The sequence below is a fragment of the Pieris rapae genome, chromosome W, assembly GCF_905147795.1.
Source record: "Pieris rapae chromosome W, ilPieRapa1.1, whole genome shotgun sequence".
NCBI classification, from domain to species: Eukaryota; Metazoa; Arthropoda; class Insecta; order Lepidoptera; family Pieridae; genus Pieris; species Pieris rapae.
This window is the reverse complement of record NC_059533.1, coordinates 1,748,018-1,767,398: the sequence shown is the minus strand read 5'-3', so window position 1 is coordinate 1,767,398 and position 19,381 is coordinate 1,748,018. Positions and strand designations below refer to the sequence as shown.

At 38.9% G+C, this 19,381-nt stretch overlaps 2 long non-coding RNA genes and 1 pseudogene across 2 annotated transcripts; all 3 read left to right on the top strand.

Annotated features, from left to right (window-relative positions):
• The window catches only part of LOC123690437, a 30,459-nt pseudogene extending 27,152 nt beyond the window's left edge, over positions 1–3,307 (top strand).
• Positions 3,308–5,786: 2,479 nt separating this feature from the next.
• Positions 5,787–7,063, top strand: LOC123690503. Its single transcript, XR_006751124.1, has 3 exons — positions 5,787–5,922; positions 6,306–6,406; positions 6,946–7,063. It is a non-coding gene; the product is annotated as an uncharacterized LOC123690503 (long non-coding RNA).
• A 7,926-nt stretch (positions 7,064–14,989) lies between these two features.
• Positions 14,990–17,389, top strand: LOC123690523. Its single transcript, XR_006751145.1, has 3 exons — positions 14,990–15,321; positions 16,645–16,943; positions 17,365–17,389. It is a non-coding gene; the product is annotated as an uncharacterized LOC123690523 (long non-coding RNA).
• Positions 17,390–19,381: the final 1,992 nt, after the last annotated feature.

The following is a 19,381-nucleotide window of genomic DNA, read 5'->3' as shown; positions in this document are numbered from 1 at the left end:
TTTAGGTTCTTCGACTTCGCCGCAATCTCCACAATACGACGAACCTGGGCCACCATCCGTTCCCTCAGTTCAGGCACCTCTTTAAAAATCACGTCATTAATGTCACTAGACATTAATGACGTGGTTCCCGTCCTCTCAGCCTCTAAGGCAGCGCCTGAGGCGCCCTCAGAAACATCCGCCTCTTCCTTGCGCCTAGCCTCCCTACGAGCACTCCGCAATTGGCGTTCCAAAGCTGAACGAGCCACTTGCTCCACCATCTCCCGCTCAGCCTCCCCGAGACCAACTGCGTGTTTCGCAGCCTTCTTCTTACTCGCCTTCACCACAACAGAGGGGGGCGACAGGTCACGTATAAATTCCCGCCTCCGGGATCCAGAGCGAGACCTACTCCTTCTGTCACTCTCGGCCATCTTGCCGCCAAAAATTGGTCCAGGCCCCTTATGGAGACCTGGCCTTGCCCGTCCAGTAATGTGGCTTTCACTATCACACCAAAATTAGTGTAAGACCCATTACCAAGAGAAAGAAAGAAGAAAAAGCTTACTATCTAAACAATATAAATACTATAAACTTAAATTCTAAAATCTTAATCTATACACACTTAGAATTCATACGCTTAAACTGAAATCACCGCCGCTAGTCGAGATTACGTAATCACACACAAATGGGGTACCGCCAATTCCTCCCAGCCGCAACTGACACACACAATGGGTCTCTATCCCTTATACAAATATATATACACACACAGCTTATTACGCCACGCCCTTGGATGACGCAATACGCGCAGATGGCGTAATTCACCCCCGGTTCCACCAGGCCGCCAACGACTAATCCAATGACCAATCGCTTCAACAGTAGTGGTTATTTCTTAATAAGGACCAATACTCGCACACAGTGGGTCACTGTCCCTTACACAAAGTGTAGATACCACACAACTTATTATAAATCTTCGCGCTTCAAGACACTATCGTCACGCGCAGACACAGATATAATATTTATTGTGTCCAGCTCCATCCAGACACCAAGGTCTTAATAAATTCCTTGCAATGATTTAATCTGGACCATACAGACACATAGAATGGTCACTCCAGCACGTAAATAACACATAAAACACATCACGCGCTTACGCATTCACAAATAACTAAGCGCATGCAGAGCGCGTACCACACGTGCATTCTGTAGGCGCGTTGGACGCGACTCTTCGTGTTGTAGCTAATCAACCGATGTCATCCAATCAAGCAAATGTAGAAGAAAAGGAAGTTCAAGCAATGGTTGCGTCACACTATCACGCAGGGCGGAAACAGACAATTTCACTATTAGCCACTTCAATAGTAATTTTAAAGAATGAACGTGGATATACTACTACATTGAAGGCGCTAATAGACTCAGGATCTCAAGCATGTTTTATAAGTGAGAAGGCAACTCAGATCCTGAAACTACAGAAGAGAGCAGTAGATCTTATCGTGTCCGGACTTGAGTCCACGAAGGTCAGAGTGAGGCATGAAGTTAATGTTAATGTATCATCACGATGGAACAATTTCATTTTACCTATTAAAGCCTACGTGATGACGAAGCCCTTAACGTCTAACATACATTCGGGCACAATAATAAGAAGAGATTGGCCGCACCTTGCTGGCATTCAACTGGCAGATGAAACATATTCCGCCTCCTGTAACATTGATCTGCTGTTGGGTGTCAATGAGTATGTAAACATTATGAAGAAGGGATTAATCAAAGGTCCACCAGGTACACCATGCGCACAAGATACATACCTGGGATGGATCCTTATGGGTGGAATTGACATCAAGGTCAATCATGAGCAATCCTTAACGGTCATGAAACAAGAAGTTGATATAGAAGATTTACTGAAAACAATATGGGAAGTTGATGAAGATACGAAAAGAAACCTAACACAAAACGAACAGTTATGTGAAGATATATACACTAAGACACAGAAGCGAGATAAATGTGGAAGATACGTTGTCAAATTACCATTCAACATTGAAGAACCTAAATCAACAGACGGAAACACGAGAGAAATAGCAATGAAAAGACTAATGCAATTAGAAAGAAGGTTCAATCAAAATAAAGAATTAAAGCAAGAATATAAGAAAGTAATTCAAGACTACATAGATCTAAAACATATCGAAGAAATACCTAAAGAAGAAATAAATAATAAATCAGTCTACCTACCTCACCATGCCGTGATCCGTAATGATAAAGAAACTACGAAGACTCGTGTCGTATTTGACGCCTCGTGCAAGGGCTCTAACGGTGTCTCTCTCAATGACGAACTGTTGACGGGTCCTGTACTGCAAGACGATCTGAGAAACCTGATAATGAGGTGGAGAACTCACGCCATTTGTTTTGTTGCTGATATCCAGAAAATGTACCGTATGATATGGGTTGACCAAGAAGACACAGATTATCAAAGAATTTTGTGGAGAAACGACCAATCTGAAGAAGTTAAAGACTACAGATTGTTGACTGTTACATTTGGAACAGCTGCTGCTCCCTATCTCGCCGTAAGAACCCTTATGAAATTGGCAGAAGATGAAGGCGACCGGTATCCAGAAGCTGCCAAGATATTGCGTGAAGATTTCTACGTGGATGACGTAATGTCTGGAAGTGACAGTCTGCAACAAGCAATAAAGAATAGTCAAGATCTTAGAGAACTTCTTCATTTGGGCGGATTTGAACTAAAGAAATGGTCGTCCAATAGCCGAGAATTCTTGGAAACAGTTGATCCTAGCAATAGATCGTCTAATGCTAATCTGGAACTAAAGATTGATGGAACAATAAAGGCACTTGGCGTACAATGGAATTTAGGAAAAGACAGATTCGAGTACAATTTAAACTTACCTTCAATCAATGAAGTGATCACGAAGCGAAGCATTCTTTCTGACATCCAAAAGCTGTTTGACCCACTCGGCTGGATTGCGCCTAGCATCGTTCTGACAAAAATACTAATGCAAGAACTATGGCTGGAAAAGATAACCTGGGACGATGCATTGAATTCAAAAATAGCCAGCAAGTGGATCACATTGCGATCTGACCTTGAACATGTGAATGGAATCTACATAGAAAGATGGGTAGGTACGACGTGCGCCAACAGAGAGTCCATCGAACTCCACGGTTTCAACGATGCATCCATTCAAGCATATAGCGCTGTAGTATATTGCAGAGTGACGTACCCAGATGGTACGAACAAAACGACGCTTATCGCAGCAAGAACAAGAGTGGCTCCGTTGAAGACAATATCATTACCTCGTTTGGAGCTCTGCGGCGCGTTGTTACTCTCAAGATTGCTTAAGCAAGTTGGTCAAGCAATGAGAATACCTGCAACTCAAATTTATGCTTGGACAGATTCGTCCATTGTCCTGGCATGGTTATTTGGAGAGCCAAACAACTGGAAGGTGTTTGTGGCAAACAGAGTTGTTGAGATTACAACCAATGTATCTTGCAGTCAGTGGTATCACGTTCAAAGTCAAGATAATCCAGCTGATGTTGGTTCCAGGGGGATGCTAGTAGAAAATCTTAAAAAATGTGATTTATGGTGGCATGGGCCAGACTGGTTACAACAATCGAAGATACAGTTCACTCAACCCAACATAATACAAACAGATATTGAAAGGAAAAATAATAAAATACAAAATTTTAAAATAACTTACAACAAAAATGAACAAGAGAAGAGACTACTCACACAATTTGAAGAATTACACTATTAGAGCTACTTAGAACAATCACATACTGCCGAAGATTCCTGAAACAAAAAACATTAAGGACAGAATAGATAGTAAAATCACGACTGAAGAACTACACATATCGATGCAAATCTGTATAAAAAGAGCACAAGAAGAAGAATTTACAGAAGATATAGATTCGTTAAAAACAAAGAAAAGAGTTAAGAAAACAAGCAAACTAAAAGCACTAGATCCTTACCTTGACAAAGATGGAACCCTTAAGGTGGGCGGTCGGCTCAGGAACTCTGAACTGGCTAATGAAGTGAAGCACCCAACCATTTTGGGTCACGCAAGTAGACTTACCTATTTAGTGGTCGCAGAAGCACATTTGAAGACGCTGCATGGAGGAGTGCAACTGATGGTCTTTCCAGAGTCTATAGTGTAAAGAATGGAGATCATATAACAAAGAGATGCGTAACCAAACTATGTGCGTTGCCCATCGAAATCGATTAGTGCTATATAGTTGATAACATTTATTATTTTACTATTTTTCTTGTATAAATTCATTCTGACGCATCATATGCCTATACGTAATAACTTAATGATTGTTGTAGAAGCAAACTCAGAACATGTGATTAATTACAGATAAATTTTGTTAATCTTGCTTGTTTTGAAAGGACTTTAGTAGTCCTTTGGTGGGCGGCTTATGGTGATTCAGTTTTTAGTTGTCATTATACATTCAAAAGTTAAAGACGTGTTTCTCTAATTGATCCGCCGGCACTAGCAAAACTAAACCTTGCGACCTCACCACATACTTTTTCGGTGTCTGTGATAAAGTTAGTGGAAGAAGCCAAATCCAGCAGCAAGAAGCCACATCCAGACATACGAAAGGAAGCCAAGAAGGTTCAAGGTACTGTGCCGTGTCCTTTCTTTCTTTCTCCAATATAAGATCCAAATATTGAGCAACCGTATTTAGAAAATTACAGTCCACTTTAAATTGCAATAAATATAAATAATATAATCAGCAACCAGCGCCGCCAGAACTAATTTTATTGGTGCACGTTCCTATTTAAGCGTGGAATAGGAATAGTGGAGGAAGTTTTTCCTGGTTCAAACGGTGTCACACGTGTGGTCCGCGTTCGTACGGCTACAGGTTCCTACATACGTCCTGTAGTACGTCTCTGTCCCTTACCTCGAGAATAGTTAGTTTACATTTGTATAGATTAGATTAATAGATCATTAGGTAGATAAGTAGGCTTAATGAACTTTTCGATTATTGTATTCTAGTTTATTTTATTGTTTTTTTTTTTTTGCAAGCCCGGGGGAATGGTTGCGCCAAATTCGCATTTTTTTTTATCTTAATGGTTGCTCAATATATCCATCCTTAATGTCCTTCCCTACGACGGCACTAGTACCGGAACGGGCTGTAGGTGACGCACAATAATGCGTCGACATTTAAGAAAAAGGGAAATTGAGCAGCGGGTAGTATTAATTTGGTCGCCTCGCAATGTGTTGATATTTGTTTCGGACTCCGCACACTCGTATCGTTTCATTTAACCTTATTAATTATTTATCTTGTCTATTGTAATAATTGTTTTGAGATATATATATCGTTACATACTTTTTCGGTGTCTGTGATAAAATTAGTGGAAGAAGCCAAATCCAGCAGCAAGAAGCCACATCCAGCCATAAGAAAGGAAGCCAAGAAGGTTGAAGGTACTGTGCCGTGTCCTTTCTTTCTTTCTCCAATATAAGACCCAAATATTGAGCAACCATATTTAGAAAATTACAGTCCACTTTAAATTGCAATAGATATAAATAATATAATCAGCAACCAGCGCCGCCATGTATCGTAGTGAGATTGTTTCGGCAATATTAAATCTTTAATTTGATATATATTTCCAAATTATCATCGGTTTTAATGTTTTATGTTAGTTTTTTATATTTTGGTCAGACATTTTAGTGTATCACAGACACTGACTGTGTGTATTATAAACAAATAAATGAAAACATACAAACAACAACAAAAAATATCCATCATATTATGTAAGCCATTTTTAATTTTCAGGTGGAACCATCAGTTACATGAATGAACAAAGGCGACTGTTTTATTCTGGATGTAGATAGGATATCCTCCTGTACGTCGGAGACCAGGCCAAGAGTGTGGAGAGGCTGAAGGCCATCTCCGTGGCCAACCAGATCAGAGACCAGGATCATAGTGGACGGGGAAATATCGAGATTATTGGTAAGGATATAGACTAGAATTAAGTTGATCACTTTCAATACACTCATTAATATATTGGATTAATAAGGTAATCATAGTGGGCATACATTTTGTTTTGATGTTAGACTGCACAGTTGTGTATTTTCAGTTCCGGTTACATATATCATAGAGAAGTCATATCGAGCATAATTCCGCGATTTGGGCTCCATATGAAATTAAGTATAAGATGTCAGATAACAAACCCCCCCCCCCCCATTAGGTATATGATTAAACACATAATATGATTGACCAATTTGTAAGATGTCAAAAAAGGGGAGAGAAATACGATTTATTTATAAAAGGAACATATGCAATAGATGTCCATAAAAGTTGGAAAAAAACCTCTGATCTGATTTTGATTGCAGATCCATACTCAAGCGAAGGTGATGTGAATAAATTCTTCTCAGCACTCGGTTCTGGTGATCAAGATTCTGTTCCTGATGCTGAAGATGGTGGCGATGATGAGGTACTTACTTTTTTATAAGTTTTAATATAATGAACGAAATGTAAAAAAGGCTGAGAGACTGATCTCATTTTGTTAAAATTTTCTATATCCAATATCTAACTGCAACTAAAAAAAAATCAGCTACAACTTTAGGTCTTGGCCTCAGATTTCTGTATCTATTTCATGATCATTTTTAAATCTAATAGGCAAGTAGGTGATCAGGCTCCAGTGCCTGACACACATCGTCGAATTTTTAGCTCTAAGACATGTCGGTTTCCTCACGACGTTCTTCACCGTTCGGGCAAATGTTAAATGCGCACATAGACAGAAAGTCCATTGATGCACAGCCCGGGATCGAACCTACGATCTCAGGTATGAGAGTCGCACGCTGAAGCCACTAGGCCAACACTGCTCCTACTGCTGTATTATTGTAAACTTATAATTATTTAACATAATTTTTAATTTATCCGACGTTTCGCGTGCTTTACAGCGTGCGTGGTTATGTTAACGAATTTTATAATTATGTTCCTTTGTGTTATACTAAACATTTTTTTTTTCAGGACTTCGAACGCGGTGTCACTAAGGAGGTTATCCTAAATGAAATATCTGACAGTACTGGCTCCATTCAGATAAAGAAATTGTCTCCTCCTTACACGCAAGATTTGCTTAGTACCAAGGTAAAATCAAATATAATAGTGATTTTCAGGGTTTATAAATATTTCTTGTAAAATCTTATATATAAAATTCTTGTGTCACGGGGTTAGTAACCGAATTCCTCCGAAACGGCTCGACCGATTCTCATGAAATTTTGTGTGCGTATTGGGTAAGTCTGAGAATCGAACAACATCTATTTTTCATCCCCCTAAATGTTAAGGGTGGTCCATCCCTAAACTTTTTTTTTATTTTTTAGACAAAATTTTTCGTTTTTATTTTTTTGCGATACACCATACAAACATACATGCAACCCTAAATTTTCAACCCCTCATGTTTTTTTTCACAATCATCCCTTATGTTTTTTTTTGTTAATTATAAACTTTAATTTTTTGGCACAAAAACATGGCAAAACAACGTTTGCCGGGTCAGCTAGTATGCATTATAAAGATGGTTGCGCCAAATTCGCATTTTTTTTATCTTAATGGTTGCTCAATATATCCTTAATGTCCTTCCCTATGACGGCACTAGTACCGGAACGGGCTGTAGGTGACGCACAATAATGCGTCGACATTTAAGAAAAAGGGAAATTGAGCAGCGGGTAGTTTTAATTTGGTCGCCTCGCAATGTGTTGATATTTGTTTCGGACTCCGCACGCTCGTATCGTTTCATTTAACCTTATTAATTATTTATCTTGTCTATTGTAATAATTGTTTTGAGATATATATATCGTTACATACTTTTTCGGTGTCTGTGATAAAATTAGTGGAAGAAGCCAAATCCAGCAGCAAGAAGCCACATCCAGCCATGTTCGGAATAGAATCATTTTTAGTTTATAAAATTAATTGAGGGCCATGAGGGTGATCCCAAAAATATTTTAACTCGGCTGATCCGCGCATACGCATTGTTAATGAGTCGTGGTTGAACATTCGTTGCGTAAAGTTAGATGCAATTTTATAGTGTTTTTTTGTGAATTTCTTGTCAATAGTTACGTCCTCCATTTAGACTATTATAGTGAGTGTTTTTGTGCGTATTCGTGAACTATTATTGTAAGGCAAGGTACAGCATCAGTCCTAACATTTCTTGTTCCCAAAACTAACAATCTATCCATCCTTACGGCTGACGTGTTTTTTGTGCCTTTCGCCCTAATAAGAAGCAATGCCTTGAGGTATGTACTCAGGACTTATTTTAGTATAAGATTACGTATCGACGGCCACCAAACCGTTCTTTGTGATACATAATTTTTTGGTAGCAGAGCGTGGTTTCATTTTAGTTAATGATTTTTCGGTATATAAGTCCTGGGTTCATAACTTATTAATGCATATATCTTGTTATGTTTGTAGGGATTATAGTGTTTTGATAGTGTTATAAATCGTTTTTTGTAGTAAGTTATTAGCCGCTTATTATAATTTGCTTTTTATTTGATTTTTGTGCTATTGTTTGTACTTTTATACTTTTATATAATGGCGGTTTCGCACATGGCACAAATAGCTGGTGTATTGCGGTGGCTAGGATCGGCCGTTTTAAATATTTCGCGAAAAGATCGCGTTCAGGCCCTTCTATCAAGAAGTGACGCGTTAGAGGATAGGATGAAAGATTTATTTAGATCGTATCAGGCATTACTTGAATTGGGTTTGGAACCGGAGGTGATGGACAAGGTTTGTGCAGACATGGATCAGGCTGAGGATTTGGCTGATCAAATCAGGGAAGCCGTTGGTATTATTAAATTAAATTCGGCTACTCAGTCAAATAACCTTCAATCGAAGGATAGTTTAACTTTTTCAAGTGGTATTATAGGTAGGTTACCCAAATTAGATTTGCCCCATTTTAGTGGCGACTTAAGCCAATGGGTGGCGTTTATACATTTATTTGATAGTTTAGTGCACTCAAGGGGTGATTTAACATCTGCGCAAAAGTTGGCATATTTGTTGGCTAGTCTCACCGGGGAGGCTAAAGGGTTAGTCCAACATTTAGCACTTGTGGACAACAATTATGATATAGCCAGAGATTTACTAATGAGGCGTTATCAAAATATACGTAGGCTAGCGGATAGCCACGTAGATGTCATTTTAAATTTACATAGTAATGTGCAGAGCCACAACTTAAGAATTCAAGTTTTAAATCCTTTATTAGTGGCAATTAATGGCTTAAGGGGTTTAAATTTGCCTGTAGATAGTTGGTTTTTTTATTTTGTTGCATATTACATTACAAAAACTAAATTTAGATATGCGCACCCGATTTGAACAGGCGTATGGTGGAGATTCAACCACTCATCTTCCCACGTTTGATGAATTGATCTTGTTTTTAGAGGATGAGTGTCGCAGACAGGATAATGTTCCAGCGCCGTCCACGACGCCGGCCCCAATTTCTACTAGGCCGCGACAACAGCATATGCGCTTAATGCGACGCCCTGACCAGCGAGTTTTATAACGTGGCAACTCAACATCCAGGCAAATGTTGTGTTTATTGTCGAGTCCCTGATCACACCGTAGTGTCATGTCAAAAGTTTTTAGCATTACGTTTTCAAGCACGGCGAAATATTGCCCGACAGCGGAAGTGGTGTTATGGTTGTTTAGGTAAGCACCTGGCATCACAATGCCAAGTGTCACGACCATGCAAACAATGTAATGGCAATCATCACATTATACTTTGTGGTAATATGAATGGTTCACCCCAATCAGCTGCACCGGCACGGGAGTTTGTTGAAGATATGCAAAATACAGGTGATCAGTGGAATGGTGGTGTGAAGGTTAGACACTGTAGTTTTGGTCATGCTTCCAGGCACCGTACAGGATCAGGTTATTATGATTATCATCGGAGGCAGCCACCACCCTGCAGGGGCGGGGGAAACTTATGGTCTCATGACAGGACTCGTGTCACCTCTGATCAGCAACAACTTCCTAAGAGCAAAGATAATTATGACTCTTGTGCATCACCTGTTATTGAACAGCAACGTCGTGATTTTGTTAGGCCTTTGCCCTTTTCTGAGTGGCCTCGTTTAGGCCAGCGGGTCCCTGAACCAGAAGGATATTGACTAGGTCACGTCCCTACTAGAACTCCTACATCTCCTATTACTGTTTTGTTACCCACCGCACAGATTTGTGTTGGTTCTCCATCAGGTGAGCAGGTAACCACGCGTGCGATTTTGGATTCTGGAGCACAGGGAAGTTTGGTGTCAATGGATTTGGTGGATAGGTTACAGTTGCGTATTTTCCCTGCTAGCGGGAGTATATTTGGTGTAGGTGGCTCTAAGGTTGCTGGTTTGCGGGGACAAGTTACACTTACTTTTTCTCCTGTTCAATGCTCTCAGCCACAGATTACAATTTCTGCCATAATTTTAGATAATGTTATGGGCAGACACCCACTTGTTAAATTACCATCGGAGATATTAGATTTTACACGTAGTCTAAACTTAGCGGATTGTACATTTCATATTCCAGGTCACATTTGCTACTCGGAGCAGAAGTTTTGGGAATGCTGCGGCTAAGTAAAAGCACACTTTTACAACCAGCGGGTTTAGTAGCAGTCACAACTGATTTTGGTGATGTCATTATGGGTCCTGTGTTTCCAATAGAATCTCTTAGCGTTGAAGATGGTAACTTGTGTGTGGGACTCTCACTTGCTGAAGCCATTCAACAGTTTTGGGAAGTCGAAGAGCCTCCCACAGCGGCTCGTGAAAATCCGGAGCACCAAGAATGTGAATTGTTTTTTCAGAATAACACTGGTCGTCTCCGTTCGGGTAGGTTTGTCACGAGGTTACCTTTTTTACCATCCCGACCACCTTTGGGTCACTCCAGGTCTTTAGCTGAGAAAAGGTCAACATCCATGGAGAGACAAATGAAGAGAGATTCTACTTTTCGTGCTAAGTATATAGAGTTTATGGATGAGTACTTTAAGCTCGGACATATGTCAGTTTCTGATTATGATTGGCGCACACAGGAGCACTACTTCATTCCACATCATGCTGTGTTTAAAAGTGGTAAAATAAGAGTGGTTTTTGATGGCTCAGCGCCTACTTCCAATGGAGTTTCTTTAAATCAATGTTTGCATTCGGGCCCAAAGTTACATCGTGACATTGGTGATATTTTAACAAATTTTAGAAGACATCAGATTGTATTTGTTGCAGATATTAAAATGATGTTTAGGCAAACCGTAATTCATACTGATGACCGTTGCTATCAACTTATCTTGTGGCGTGAGAAGGAATCCGATCCAGTTACAGTATTTGAATTAAATACCAATACATACGGACTCAGATCAAGTCCTTATATTGCTATTCGTACATTGTTAGAATTGGCTGAGCGAGAACGTTTGCAATTTCCAAGAGCAGCTGATGTTTTGAATAGTGATGTTTTCGTTGATGACATTTGCACTGGAGCTGCAAATGAGAAAGAAGCCTTGATACTACGCGATGAGCTAATTGGGATTCTTAAGGCTGGTGGATATGAGTTAAGGAAATGGGTGTCTAACTCACAAGCTTTTCTTGCTGGTTTACCCGAGGATCATCAACAACATCCTTATATTTTTCAGAACGTGGACAACCCTGACGCTGTTGCAGTATTAGGTATTCAGTATCAACCGTTAGGTGATATATTTACCTTTCGAGTGCAAGACATAGATGTAATTAAATCTTGGACAAAGCGTGTAGTACTTTCAACTGTAGCCAGGATATACGATCCTAATGGATGGTTAGCTCCAGTTGTTTTTTGGGCAAAAGTTTTTTGGTTGGTTGTTTTATACAAAAGCTTTGGTTACAAGGATTAACATGGGATGCCCCTTTAGTTGGTGAATTGTTAAGTGTTTGGGTTAGGTTTGTTTCGTAGCTTCCTGAAATTCAATTGATTAAAATTGATAGGTCTTTATTGCCACCAGGGAAATGCATAGTGGATATTCATGGTTTTTGTGATGCATCGGAAAGTGGTTATGCTGCTGCAGTTTATATTCGTTCTGTCAATCAATCTGGTGTTGTAACGGTTAAACTAGTTATGGCAAAGAGTAAGGTTGCACCGGTAAGAACACGCTTAACAATTCCTAAATTAGAGTTATCAGGTGCTGTTTTATTGACACGTTTGATAAACCATGTTAAATCCATGTTTGGCCAAAAAATGAATATTCAGAAGTGTTTTGCTTGGACTGATAGTCAGATAGTTCTTGCATGGCTGCAAGCGTCAGTTCACGTTTTGGAAGTATTTGTGGCCAATAGGGTTTGTCAAATTCAGCAATCTGTCGTGACCTTGGATTGGAGGCATGTACCGGGAGAATTTAATCCGGCAGACTGTGCATCTCGAGGTTGTGAGGCTCCAGTAATATTAGACCATCCCTTATGGTGGGCTCCAGGTTGGCTGTACCAACCCGAAAATTGTTGGCCTCGCACTAAAACGGAACTTGTTGAGCCTCTTCCGGGTTTAAGAGTTATTTCTCTTGTCGTTCAGGAATCGATAGAAAACTTAGACCCGTTACTCGCAAGGTTTAGTTCATTAGACAAATTGATTGGAGTGACCGCCTGGATTAGGAGGTTTATTTATAATTCAAGGAATCCAACAATTAAGAATATGTCAAATGTATTATCACCAGATGAAAGAAATGAATCCTTATTATTCTGGGTTCGTTATATCCAAGCTAAGCATTTTGAAACAGTCTTTGCTACTCTAAAAGGACAAGGTAAATTAAAGGGATCTGTTGCTCAGCTGAATCCATTTATTGATGATAAGGGTTTGTTACGCGTAGGTGGGAGATTACGCCATTCAGAACTACCTTATAATCATAAACATCCGCTTCTCCTTCCTAATCGAACTCCATTGGGAGATTTGATAATTACTGACAGACACGAAAAGAATGCACATGTTGGCTTAAATACACTTTTGGCTTTTTTTATTATTCATCAACAATTTTGGATTTTGTCAGCCAGGAGGGCTATTCGAAATGTTATTTTTAAGTGTATTCCTTGTTAAGCATCCTTGACTCAACCACAAATGGGAGATTTGCCTCCAGATCGCATTACTGCTGCTAGACCCTTCTCTGGTGTAGGCACCGATTTTGCTGGGCCATTTTCCATCAAGGTTTCATCATTGCGAAACGCCAAGATCGTAAAAGGGTACCTCTGTGTCTTTGTCTGTCTTGTTACAAAATCCGTACATCTGGAGGTGGTGTCATCACTTAGTACTGAAGCTTTTATCGCTTGTTTGTCTCGTTTTGTTAGTCGTCGAGGATTACCAAACTTGATTCGCTCCGACTGTGGGACAAATTTTAAGGGCAGTGAACGTTACCTCGGAGAAGTTTATAAGTTTTTGACTGAAAACCAACTGCCTATCGAAAGTTCACTTTCTCGTCGTGGAATTAAATGGAAATTTAGTCCGGCTGGATATCCATCTTGGGGTGGAATATTTGAGGCTGTAGTGAAGGTGGCCAAAACACATATACGACGAATTATAGGAGAATCAGTTCTTACATATGAAGAACTAGCCACAGTCTTTTGTAACATTGAATCTGTTTTGAACTCACGACCACTTTGTCCTATATCTTCGGACCCAAATGATCTAGAAGCTTTAACTCCTGGACATTTTTTGATTGGGGCTCCTCTCAATGCGTTACCTGAATATCCATTTGTGGACACACCAATTAATCGGCTCTCACGTTTCCAACTGCTACAACAATTATCTCAGAGTTTTTGGAAACGTTTTAATATAGAATATCTCCATTTATTGCAGCAACGAGTTCGTTGGATAGATAAAACAGATCCGCCTAAGGTTGGGGACTTGGTTCTTATCAAAGAACCAAATATGCCACCATTATCTTGGAGACGCGGTCGCATTATTAAACTATTCCCGGGTGCAGATGGTACCCCACGAGTCGCCGAGGTCCGCGTTGGGGAATCGGTTTTAAAAAGAGCCGTGGCCTGCTTGTCACGTCTTCCAGTGGCATAACCTTTGCTACCAGCCTCCGGTTTTGGACTCAGTCATGTTAAGCCTGACTGGGACGGGGGACTGTTCGGAATAGAATCATTTTTAGTTTATAAAATTAATTGAGGGCCATTAGGGTGATCCCAAAAATATTTTAACTCGGCTGATCCGCGCATACGCATTGTTAATGAGTCGTGGTTGAACATTCGTTGCGTAAAGTTAGATGCAATTTTATAGTGTTTTTTTTTGAATTTCTTGTCAATAGTTACGTCCTCCATTTAGACTATTATAGTGATTGTTTTTGTGCGTATTCGTGAACTATTATTGTAAGGCAAGGTACAGCATCAGTCCTAACATTTCTTGTTCCCAAAACTAACAATCTATCCATCCTTACGGCTGACGTGTTTTTTTGTGCCTTTCGCCCTAATAAGAAGCAATGCCTTGAGGTATGTACTCAGGACTTATTTTAGTATAAGATTACGTATCGACGGCCACCGAACCGTTCTTTGTGATACAAGCCATAAGAAAGGAAGCCAAGAAGGTTGAAGGTACTGTGCCGTGTCCTTTCTTTCTTTCTCCAATATAAGACCCAAATATTGAGCAACCATACTTTAGAAAAATACAGTCCACTCAAAATTTCATTAGATATAAATTATATAATCAGCAACCAGCGCCGCCATTAAGTTGGTCCTTTTCGAGCCGTATATGTATAATAAGCTGTAAAAAGTCAAGTGACGTGTAGCAGCGGGGAATACTGGACTAAACTGGTTTTCAGGCTATATAAGCACGGCGCGCTGTATGGTCGGGCGCACTTCTTCGACGCTCGCACTAGATATAGGACGTTACTATTGTTGTTAAATTTGTGGTTAATTTCGTGTAATTTAATTTGGTTATTTTTAGTAATTTTATTTGTTAATTTCTAACTTCAGTAGTGGGATTCGTTCTCATTTCTGATTAGTTTAAATTAACGCCCACGTGGTTTTATTTTAGTCAGTTTGAAACGCGAGTGATATACGTTTAATAAAAATAATGGAGGGTAGGCGGCGAACACGTAAAAAGAGACGGTGTGCTCGTCTCTGGGCTTGAAGAAACGTTACAGTCGATATTAAACCGTCAACCGACGCAAGCGACTGAGCTATGTCCACCAGTGGTGTCACCACAACAGTGCTCAGCAACACCACCGCGAGGGGATCGGCCCTTTGCACCGACATGCGCAACACCATCGGATTTGCTGCTTTCTTCCTTAAGCGACACTCGTTACCACCTGGTACTGACGGAAACGAGAACGCTCCGGTGCCAAGTTCAAGCAGCGCATGCGAGTCAAGCACTGATCTGGTACTTAATCAGGTGACCGACAAACTAGTAAGTGCGTTGAGCACAATTCTGGTAAGATCTAACTCCATTTATATTTCTAATTTTGATCCGTCTTTCAAATATTTCGATATATGGTGTGAGCAGAAAGACTGCGCGGTTGTCTAATTATTGGGATGACCGTGAGTGTGTATCTCTGATTGGATATTGTTTGAAAGTGGATGCTAAAGTGTGGCTAAATGAGTGGCTTAGTAATGATCATAGTTGAGAGAATTTAAATAGCTTTTTCCGTAGCGAGTAGACTTAGCAAATATTTTATTCGACGTAATGACAACAGACTCTGATAGTTATCTCACGTATTGCGTGTTGTACGAGGAATGAGTAAAGAGTTAAATGTCGCAGTAGTTATTTGGGGTATTAAGGACCCACAAGTTCGCGCCGCCGCGACTAGTGCTAATTTATCATCGGTAGGCTTAGTTAAAATCCTCTCATTTTATACCAAGCCCCTAGAACCGCGCTCTATAATACAAAATCACGTTAAAAGGCCAAATTTGCGAGATAATTCCCGAAAACGAGATAATTTTCAGTCTAATATTAACTGTTTTTCATCTGGGGAAATTGGTCATATACAAATTTTGTGTTCTAAAAAAAAACTAAATATGGAACCGCACCAGAGACCCAATCTACAAACAATTCAAGTTTAGATAAAAGGCAGTTTTCTAATATCAAAATTATTTGCACATTTTGAAAGAAGGTAGGACATAAAACGGAGGACTGTTTTGTTCGACAGCGTTCCGAGTCGAGCGGTAGGCTAAATTAGTTATAGTTTACCGCCCTTATAAAATGTCGTATGATGAAAAATTACGCGTTAGAGATATCATAAAAGATGTGTTAAATCAATAAATAATAAGAGATAGAGATTTGTAAAGAAAAAAAGCGATTCAGATAGGCTTTGTGTCGACTTTAAACTTAAAACTCAAAGACAGTTAAAATACCCGCTTCCGTTAATTGAGGACCATATTGTTTGGCTAGGTAAAGCTACCTATTATATTTACCTTGATATGGCTACTGGCTTTCACCAGATAAAATTAAATAAAAAACATCGACACCACTCCCGAGATTCGTAACACCTGAGGGTCACTATGAGTACATAAAGATGCCATAAGAATTAGGCAATGCACAGGTTGTATATCAACGAATTATATCAAATACGTTACGATTTTACATAGATTCAGGCAGAGCCCTTGTGTGTTGTAATTGTGTATATGACGTATTATTACCTAGTAAAACAATAGAAGAGGATTTAGGTACATTACATGATGTGTCAGAGATGGGGGTAAGGGTAAGGGACCCAGGCAGGCTTTTTCATTAATTAAAAAAAAAAAATGTAACTTTCAGACTACGGAGATCGAGTATCTATGCCGAGTCATTAGCAATGGTCAAGATATGAAGACATCGTGCTTTGCGAGGTTGACTCGCAAGGGTGTGCATTTCAATGGCGGCGATTTTGCATTTGTGCCAAGCTGTTGGTAAGCTAGACTCCTGTATGCGCGGACCATATGTGGTTTTAGCGACGTTGTCGCAGGACAGATATGAACTAAAATTAGTCGCTGGTTCTTATGGTAAAGCTGCCGCGGAATACATGTTGCCCTGGCGCGGGGAATGGACCCCTGATGTGTGTGCCGCATTCTTTGAGAGTAAGTAATTTTTACTTGCCTTTTCAAAACTTATGTATGTTGATAAATGTTTGTGAAAACTGTCATTTTATTAGAACTGCTTATCATATAGGTAGTACCTATTTTGGTAAAGACCTGCGGGAGTCTTGAGTGATAGTAATGGAGTCGCTCTTACTATCAAAAGCAATGGAGTCGCTCTTGCTTAGTGTGATGTACAGTAATGGAGTCGCTCTTGCTTAGTGTGATGTACAGTAATGGAGTCGCTCTTGCTTAGTGTGATGTACAGTAATGGAGTCGCTCTTACTGTTAAAGCAATGGAGTCGCTCTTGCTATGTAAAAAAAAAATGAACTAATGTTGTGTCGAGAGTAATGGATGCGCTCTTACTTTCGATGAAGTTATGTTAATTTAACGTTATAATAACAAAAATGATGTAATTTTTAGGTGGCGCTGATGATGACGATAGTCCTTCACCACAACCACCGCACGTGATACAAGAGTCATCAGCAGGTCAAGTTTCAACATGCCAACCTGCCTATCATCACACGGGCGAGGACGCACCGTCGTCAGGAGAGGCCGAATAAGCTGTAAAAAGTCAAGTGACGTGTAGCAGCGGGGAATACTGGACTAAACTGGTTTTCAGGCTATATAAGCACGGCGCGCTGTATGGTCGGGCGCACTTCTTCGACGCTCGCACTAGATATAGGACGTTACTATTGTTGTTAAATTTGTGGTTAATTTCGTGTAATTTAATTTGGTTATTTTTAGTAATTTTATTTGTTAATTTCTAACTGTATCATATCTCTTAGTTAGGCATATTTATTTTCGTATATTTTCTTTCAATTTTGTTCGTTAGGTGAAATTGCCGGTGGGCATTTTTTATTACCTGTATAACGACAATTTTAATATAGATTTTAAATATTATATGTATTTATAAATCTATTATCCGTATTTCATATCCCGTATTACGTATTTACGTATTTAATAATATATTGTGCCTGATTTGGTGAGAATGATCATGCGTAACATTAGTACCTACATCACTTTTTTCTAAAAATTGTTTCATAGTTAACAATCGAAATAAATCTGTTTATAGTTTAATTTAATCGTATTGTTCATATTTTAATTTTTTTATTTATTTTATAAAGTTAATTTTGAAACGATTAATAATTATTTGTAGATGATATGGACAAAAGAACAAGAACAAAGGCCGGTGAATGTTCACCAATCGAGTTAGAACATGTTCAAAGTTCCATATTATTATTACAAGCCCGACAAAATTCGTATTTTTCTAAGATGCAATCATTATACGATTTGTCGTTAAATATTAATAGTAAAGAAGACGAAAAAAAATTCCAAATTAAAACGTTTAATATACAAGTACTTCGTAGTGAATTGAATGAGTTAGTAACTCAATTAAATATTGAACAAATGAAGCATAACCCTCAGTTCACTCCTTCTTTTCAAACATGGGAGTCCTTTGAGGACCTGTACGCAACCATACAAAGTAAGCTGCAGGAAATTAAAAATACTTCACCTGAGGAGAAATTAGATCACCCGAAATTGAAATTGCCTCCAATTAAATTACCACAGTTTAATGGCGACCCAAATAATTGGACGTCGTTTTATGAAGCCTTTAACCATTTAGTGCATAATAATGGGTCAATTTCGAACTCAGAAAAGGTGTTTTATCTTTGTGGGCAACTAACAGGTAAGGCCCTAACTGTGATCGCTGGCATAAATCCAACCGCGAATAATTATAATTTAATTTATTCTACCTTGGTTGATAAATATCAAGATATACGGTCTCTCGGCTTTCAGTATTTAGATAATATATATAATTTCAAAACATTAACTAGTTCTTCTACAGAGGGTTTAAATAATTTTCTTGATAATTTTGTTACATCAATCGCAGCATTTGAAAAACTAGAAATACCTAATAAATTGAATTTTTTATTTTTATTTTTGGCACTTAAAAAATTAGATAACGAAACAATTATTTCATTTGAGAATTCCGTTAGAAAAGAAAAATTACCCTGTTACACGCAATTAGTTATGTTTTTAAGAGAACAGTGTAAAGTTTTGGATCGAACAAATTCTATTATTATTAAACCGGCTAATAATAAATATGCCAAAACGTGAAATCTTTTGTAACTTCTAACTCTGATCAAACTAATTTTAAATGTCCTTTATGTCATAGTAAAAATCATGATCAGTTATACGGTTGTCCTGATTTTTTAAAATTAAATGCAAAACAACGATTCAATATCATTAAAAAACGAAATTATTGTGTGAAGTGTTTAAGCGTAAAACATAAAACCACAAATTGTAATTCTGTTAAAAGTTGTAAAACATGTAATTCTAATACGCACAATACATTGCTGCATTTTTCGTTAAATTCCAGTTTGTTCAATAAACAGGAGAAACCGTTCGAACCTGCTATCGATGGACTGCGATCAAA